The 7,810-nt window shown below is 37.5% G+C and overlaps 1 non-coding gene across 1 annotated transcript; it reads left to right on the top strand.

The window, feature by feature from the left end:
- Nucleotides 1–861: 861 nt before the first annotated feature.
- On the top strand, nt 862–941 carry TRNAL-UAG (transfer RNA leucine (anticodon UAG)). Its single transcript has one exon. It is a non-coding gene; the product is annotated as a tRNA-Leu (tRNA).
- The last annotated feature ends 6,869 nt before the right edge of the window (nt 942–7,810 follow it).

The following is a 7,810-nucleotide window of genomic DNA, read 5'->3' as shown; positions in this document are numbered from 1 at the left end:
GGACAATCTTTAAAACTAAACTAATCACTACTGTGTTTATAACTAATCTAAGAACAACTTGTGTACAGCAAGTTTGCTTTTACAGAATTGAAAACTAATCTGACTCTTTTCTGAGTCAGAGTTTCTTCAACATAATATCTACTCTCTTTCCATAACAAACAACCCCCCTTGAATTTTGAAATGAATCACTTATTTATAGTTGGTGAATGGTTGTAATTGAAGGGTCGTGTCCGCTAGTGAAGGGTCGCTTTTATCCAAACGAACAGACGCGTTTTTTGGATTTTTTACATGTGAAAGCTGTGCAGAATTCTTCGCTGTCTCAACTAAGATTTTGAGAATCTCAGTCGCGACACGGGGCATTGGAGAAGGCTTACAAAAGTCGAATTTCGATGACTGAGATTAGCGTGTCGTGACTGAGATTTTTAGAATCTCAGTCGCGACAGGGATGTTTTCCCCCGTCTCTCGACTGCTTCTCGTCTCTTTGAATCGGTCTTCTGATTAACACATATTTTTGGCACGTAACTTAGGTTTTTCCCTCGTTTTTGCTCCGTTTTAGCTCCTATTTGGATTTAACCAAATAATTAAGTACCTTGCATCAGAGAAGTATATAAAGACGTAAAAGTACTCTAAATGAATATAATTAACACGATTTCAATGTAAATTTAACGTATGTATATATGATATTTTAGGTATATTTTGGGCTTAACAAGGGGGCATGGGCTAAATATACACCTATGTGCATACACTTTTTGTTTGTTAAGATTAGATATATAATAAGTAACACATTAAAATATATAACAAACCGTCGTTAATCACGAATTAATAGGATTACACAACCAATAATAATTTATTAAAATCAAAGACAGTTTGGCCGAGTGGTCTAAGGCGCCAGATTTAGGCTCCGGTCCGAAAGGGCGTGGGTTCAAATCCCACAGTTGTCATCATTAATTAATCATTTTTCAGTTTTTTTGGTAACTAAAGCGAGTAATATTTCCGTTTCTTTTTTGAGGAAAGAATAATTTATTAAACACCAAGAAAGGAAAAACTTTGATTTCTTTTTTACTTAGATACGTTACAAGACAACTGACAAAAAAATTGATTGGTATTCTAAATTTACAAACTATCTTATTTTGTAACTTGCTTAAAGTGACATGATTAATTACTTAAATATACATGATAGCATATGATTAATTTTAGACAAATTAAAATTTATATCACTCTAAGAAATTCAATGGGGCAATAGATCCTACAAGAGGAATTTTTTTATTTCTTTTCTACTTAGATCACTACAAGAAAATATATGTTTGCTGGCGGAAATTTTTGTCAGCAAACATCAAAATTCTGTCAGTAAATTGACTTAATAGTGTATGCAAAAAGTTTTGATTGGGAAAGAATCCACTTAAAGGGTGTCTGAAGATCCTCAAACCGAACTATTTAAAAAAATGAAAATTCAATACCTTTTATTCAAAACAAAATAAAGTTCAATGACGTTTGGGAGCATGTCTAGTATCCGCCCAAAGCCTCCTATCTAAAGGGGCCTCTAATCCAAACTTATTTTAATTATAATATAATAATTATTGAGATATCAATAGTTAAACAAATATTCATATAAATAATTATTATTCATAACTTGAATTTAATAGTAATTATATATCGACAAACACACTGCCTTTTTTTTATCAATTACTGTCTCTCAACAACAAAACAATACGGGGCCTCCTAAATTTATTTCATAAATTCTCTCTTAACAATAAGGATAAAATACAAAAATCTTTGTGGTTTGTCTGATTGCAAACGTAGTCTCATGGTTTAAAAACTTGCAAACAATGACCCATGGTTTGTGAAGTTTGTAGTTACGGATTAGTAAGTCAATTTTTCGGTCAAAAAATACTTGTAGTTTAGTTAATTTTCAAATTCAATATGAGATAATTTGCAGAATCATACTTGTCTAAATCGCTCACTTTTCGGGTAAATTATGACAATATTTTTTTGACGAATGTTTGAGTTTGCAAACTGTACAAACCATAGCTCCATGTTTGTAAGTTTTAAAGCCATGAGAATGTATGTGAAAAGGTCAAACCACAAGGTTTTTTTTTGTACATTACCCTAACAATAATATAGTTTCTAACTCCTTCATTCTCTAGTTAATTGGTTCTTCTTTATTCAGTCAAGAATTAATTAAATTTTATACTTGTCAAATTTAAATTTGTAAACATACATCAGGAGCTCCTGAATTTAGCAAAAAAAAAAAAAACTTGGTTCGTTGAATTTACAAAATATCTCGTTTGCCTCTTGAACTTGCTTTAAATTGATATTTTCAACTTGATTAACCCTATAACTCCATGTGGCATAGCAAAGAGGAATTAGATAAATTAAAATGTATATTTTCAACAAGTTTAGAGAGCAATAGATCAATGTAATTAAGTCCAAGGACTAACGATACACTTTGTAAGTTTAGAAGACAAATCCATTTTTTAGGTCAGGTTCAGTGAGACAAACGCATTAAGCCGATAAAAAAAATGAAAGATAAACATAGAGCCGCTAAAATAATTGACCCACCCTGTCACATATTTCTTCAAACAAAATATATTGGAGATATGTAGGAAGCTCCTCCTATATCCTAAATAACAATTCTCAAGCATAATTCACCATCCATACACTTCTCCAGGGGTGTAGACAGGAGGACCCGGGCCCCTCCGACCGCCAGAACTACATTGACCTCGGGTAGTTTCGGTCTCCTTGTCTCAAAAAAATATCGGGATGTTAAATTAGCCCTTCAAAATGGCTCATTAGTGCTAAACTTGTCCGAAATTCAAAATTTCAATATTTTGAGCTTGTTAGGTATTCCCTAAATCTAAATTTCTAATTTTTTGGGCCTTTTAGGCCTCTCTAAATCCAAATTTCTAATTTTTTGGGACTGTTAGGTCTCTCTAAATCCAAATTTCTAAATTTTTTTAGCCTGTTAGACCTCCCTAAATCCAAATTTCTAATGTTTTTGGCCTGGTAGGCCCTCCTTAAATCCAAATTATTATTTTTTTAACCTGGTAGGCCCTCTTAAATCCAAATTTTTTATTTTTTTTTACCTGTTCGACCCTCCCTAAATACAATTTTCTTTTATATGTTAGGACACTTAAGCGAAATCTAGCTTAATTTTGGGAAATTGTACATTAGTAGTTAAAAATTGGTTCTTGACCATTCAAATTATAATACGCATATATACAACAAAAATTGAGCAAGTTCGATTTAGCAAAATTTTTTTGTTGTGCAACACTGCAAGAAAAAAACAAACTTAATGACTGATTTTAATGACTCAATATAAATCAGTTAGTCCCCAACCGTATTATTAGTAGGTAACTCTAAAAAAAACTTGGACCCGAACTCTGACTTCTACTTTACCCACTTCACACCTTTCTTTTTTATTTTTTTTAATAAAACTTCACAGCTTTCTTAAAGACAAAAGTTTCACATATAAATTCATTTTATTATTAGAATAATTAAAGTGATTTACTAAACCCAGCCCTAAATTTATACTTCTAGCCCCTTGAATCCGGACAAATTAGTGAACCGAATCATGGATGGTGATAGAAACCGTAAAGGAAAAGCTAAAATGGTAAGATTTACCGCTTTATTTCGTTGATTTTTGCATCGAATTGAATCTGTTGTGGTTTTTAAAAATTCGGTCGGAATCGCAGTCGGGCGTATGAACATCACGCCCGATCTGCGGTTCGGGCGTATGAGTATCACGCCCGACCAGTGGTGCGGGCGTGATAGCCACATGCCCGAACCACTGGTAGGGCGTGATACGCATACGCCCTAACCATTGATCAGGCGTGATACGCATACGCCCACACCACTGATAGGGCGTGATGCGCATACGCCCGACCAATGGTTCGGCCGTGATTTCCTTACGCCCACGTTTTTTTAATAAAAATTAATATTTTTTAAAATTTTAGTAATTTAGTGTAATTTTAGTAAACATTTTAGTAATTTAGTGTAATTTTAGTATAATTTAGTATAAATTGAGTATAACTTTAGTATAATTTATTATAATTTTATTAATTTAGTAGTATTTTAGCATAATTTTATAAATTTAGTATAATTTATATTATTTACAATTTTATTAATTTAGTGTAATTTTTTTTGTAGACGGAGCGGCCTACTAGGGGTGGGAAATCCATCCCGTCATCTGCTCGTCGTCTAGATATGGACGACGAGGATGATACACCACGGCATACGAGATTGCGTGGTACAGATATATCTGGTCGTAGGCGGAGAGGGGCTGCGACGGAGCAGTTGAGGAGAGGGCCGATTGCAGATCAGGCCGATATTCATGGATCAGAGGGGGCGACTGATTTTGATGACAGAGAGCCCGATAGCGATTCTTTTCAGGACTACCTGGATGTGGCAGCCCGGGCAGTGCGACAGTCCGCTGTTGCACATGATCGCGAGGTTGAGGAGAGCGATGAGCAGCCGACCCCGGGGAGACAGCCGACCCAGCGCGTAGGAGGTCGTTTTGCGAGTACAGGTATTTTAGTATTTTTTAATATATTTTTAGTATAATTTTAGTATAATTTAGTATTTTTTAGTATAATTTTAGTATAATCTAGTATAATTTTAGTATAATTTAGTATTTTTTAGTATAATTTTAGTATAATTTAGTATAATTTTTTAGTATTTTTTAGTATAATTTAGTATAATTTTAGTATAATTTAGTATATTTTTTAGTATTTTTTAGTATAATTTAGTATAATTTAGTATAATCTAGTATAATTTTAGTATAATTTAGTATTTTTTAGTATTTTTTAGTATATTTTTAGTATAATTTAGTATTTTTTTAGTATAATTTTTTAGTATAATTTAGTATAATTTAGTATAATCTAATATAATTTAGTATAATTTTTAGTATAATTTAGTATAATTTTTTAGTATTTTTTAGTATAATTTAGTATAATTTTCAGGGACAAGCAAACGTCCCAAAGCTAGTGAGGACGAGAGCTGGGTAGTTACTGCACCGGTTGTTGGTGGTCCCGTTGATGGTTCCGTGATTCCTAGTTTTCTAGGACATGTTGCCTCACGGATGTTGGGAGGAGAGATTCGGTCGTTTCTGACATGCTACAACAGATCAGCAACATGCCGAGATTTGTGTCAGTGGTTTTCTGGTGCGTCAGCCGAGGTAAGAATAATATAGTGTGTCAACATTTATTGTAATTTGTATTTTTAACTATAAACATAAAAAACATTCAGTAATTGTATAAATTGTATATGTGTCATTTTACAGCTGAGGGAGATGATCGAGAGGACTAGTTGTATAAACATATGTGTCATTTTACAGGCGAGCAGGCATGGCCTACGGAGGCCCGCTCATCGAGCATTCTTGCCCGGTATGCCCCCGCGTGCTTGCCGACTGCCGTTGATGCCTTTTTCGTCCGAACTTATACCTGCGCATGTACAGAAACTCTAGATAACATTAGTCCAAAGGCTAAATTGACCCGCCAATCGCTTATTTTGAGCAAACGCTTTATTTGGTGCGACTTTTGACGGACCAATTAGCTTCAAAAGATAACGGAATTATACTATGCATGCTATTTTGGCCGTAATTGCCTAAATTGGTCATAAAACGAGCCTAAACAACGAAAAATAAATAAACCGTTTCCAATTCCTAACTAACTCACACAAAAGCATTTAAATGCGAGAAATGCTCGCTTATTAACTAAATAATGCTAAAACTCGTCCTAAAACCGTACCCAAAGATAGGGGTTTTTGACCCCTATCAGTACCCCTCTGGGAATCCGAGCTTTGCTTGGATTCCCCACTTCTCCCCTATATATACCTTCCCTTTCTCTCCCTTTCCTTCCTCACAATTACCCCAACTCTTCACAAACACTCATCTCCCACACCCTCTTCATTCCTTCTCCCTTCTTCCTCATATAATCATGACCCGAAGCAAACGAGCCGCCGTTAACACACCCCTAGACCAACAAATGCAAGCTCGTCGAGCTCGCACCACACGCTCCTCCCGCTCCACCCAAAATCAACAACCACCACCACCCGACCAGGAGGAAACACCCCCACTTACACGACAATACCGGGCTCCTTTCCACCTTCTCACCGAGGAGGAGGCCACCCGGTACGAAGACCTTTGTGCCGCCACCGTCATGGAGCTTCCCTATATCCCACGCAGCGTGCTCGATCAACACGATCTTGGCACGCCTTTTGAAGCTCGTCTCCGTGCCCTCGGGTGGTACGACATCTATAGTACAGAATACCACGTGTACCCCTCCTTGGTCCTTGAGTTCTACACCACCCTCACCTCCAACAGGGTGCCCGGAGCCGCACTTTTCAACTTCCGTCTCCAAAACCGGCCCTTCACAATTGACACCCAATGGCTTCGCAACCACTTCACTCATCAAGCGGAGCCTAGCGTCGTCCATTGGCCCGACGGTGTCTCCGCTCCCGAATTTTGGACCCCCATTATCGGGTCCGATGACTATCATGTATCCAACCTCCACCCGGCTTGTATTCGTGACCCTATTCTCCAGCTCCTTCACCGCTTCATCTCCTTTTATTTCACAGGGAAATCCGAGTCCACCAAGGTCAACAAACATGAACTGTTCTACTGTTGTGCCAACGGGCTCACATACGACCTCGCCTACCACGTGGCCGTCCACCTCCACACCACACCCATCCGAAAACGGGCCAAGCTCGGGCTCGACCACCTCGTCACCATCTTCGCCCTCTCCACTCTCGGTTCCGACGCCATTGAGCGCCTCCCACGCCTTGTGCCTAGGCCGTTGGACAAAAACGCTTTTAAATCCTTAAAGCGTCCAACTTTCGGCCCAAGCGAGACTTCGGGGGCAGCCCACTCCAATGCGGAAGGTGACTCAGACTCAAGCTTGGGTCTCAATTTTAGTCCTCCACCCCTCCATGATTTTAACTCTCTTTATGCTCGGTTGGATATTTTGGAGGATAACCAACGTCGGGATCGGGCTCATTTCGACTCCCGCTTCGATACCCTCGAGGCTCAACGACTTGAGGATATGGCTAACTTTGACGCCTTCACTAATGCCTTCTACACCCATTTCAACATCCGTGACAATCCGCCTCCACCACGACCATAGTTTCCCTTTCTTTTCTTTTCATGTTTTCTTTATTTTATTTTTATGTTGTTTTTATGCTTTTAATGTAGGGTGTTCTTTTTAATTGAAATTGTTCAGTTCCGTTTATGTTTTGTGCTTTCGTTATTTTCGTTTTGTGGTTTAGAATAGCACCACACAGGGCGTACCCCATGGCACGCCCCGCGTACCCCTTATTTTTCTACTTAAACAAGTTCAGAAACTCAAACACGCGGGGCGCCTAATGCGCCCTCACCTAAGTTAGAGATGAGGACTCACTAAGGGATAAGTGTACCCCGTCGTTATCAAGTAATAAATTTCTGGTTTAAGTCCAGGTTATCGTCCACAGGATTTATTTCTGCAAGTACCGAGCTACTCGATCTCGGATGTTATCTAGGCTTAGGGGGTTTTGAGTTGGTTTGTTTAAATTAATCTACTCCTAGGTTGAATTATACTAATCCTAGCTAAGTTATCTGATTCTAACTAAGTTATCTAATTCTAGCTAAGTTATTCTACGCCTAACTAAGTTACTCTACCCCTAATTGATCTTTCATTAATGCAATTATCCGAAGGAACATGGTATGAACGATAATAATGAAGATAGATTATCAAGTCTATTGAATAAAAAACCTAATCTGAGTCACTTGTATTCAAGGCGATTAACCCTACTTACCCTCCTGAGGTTCCTAGCGCGTGAT

This window comes from Euphorbia lathyris, chromosome 8 (genome assembly GCF_963576675.1).
Source record: "Euphorbia lathyris chromosome 8, ddEupLath1.1, whole genome shotgun sequence".
NCBI lineage: Eukaryota > Viridiplantae > Streptophyta > Magnoliopsida > Malpighiales > Euphorbiaceae > Euphorbia > Euphorbia lathyris.
The sequence above is the reverse complement of the archived record's forward strand: the minus strand, read 5'-3'. Positions and strand labels throughout refer to the sequence as shown.